Raw genomic sequence first — 821 nt, forward strand, 5'->3', positions numbered from 1 at the left:
ATATTATTATTATAGGGGGGGGAAAATTTTTTAAAGGGGGTTTAAATTCACAGGAATTATTTTATACCCCGGGGGTTTTTTGGAGGAAAATTCTAGCTAATAGCCACTGGTCAACCAGCTCATCAGTGCGTAAATAAGATGTGCTCGATAAAAACACCAAGGAAGCAACCACCGTAAATTGTAAGAAAAAACTGGAAGCCGATCGTAGGCCGGGGCCCGAATGGTAGAGCGTCGGACTCAAGACTGTCACGACGGCAATCTGAATTCGAGGGTTCGAGTCATCCGACCGGCGCGTTGTTCCCTTGGGAAAGGAACTTCACCTTGATTGCCTACCTAGCCACTGGGTGGCCAAGCCAGCCAAATCAAGTGCTGGTCCCAAGCCCGGATAAATAGAGAGAATAATTACCTAAAAAGAAACCACCGGCACTCTCCGTGGAAAGGAACTGGGACCTACCACGTACTCACTCCAAGAGCATCACAGCATGAAAACTACAATTAAGTATCATGCTGTGACCACGGCGGTTTCAGACATGAACCAAACCGTTAAAAGAAGAAGAAGAATGTATATATATATATAGTATGTATGTATATAAAACATATATGTATATATATATATATATATACATACATGTATATATATACATACATATATATATACATATATATTATATATATAATATATATATATATAATATATATATATATATAATATATAGATATATATATATATATATATATATACATACATATAATATTACATACATAATATATATATATATATATATATATATATATATTTTATATATATTTTATATATATAT

This window comes from Penaeus monodon, chromosome 36, assembly GCF_015228065.2.
Source record: "Penaeus monodon isolate SGIC_2016 chromosome 36, NSTDA_Pmon_1, whole genome shotgun sequence".
Lineage (NCBI taxonomy): Eukaryota > Metazoa > Arthropoda > Malacostraca > Decapoda > Penaeidae > Penaeus > Penaeus monodon.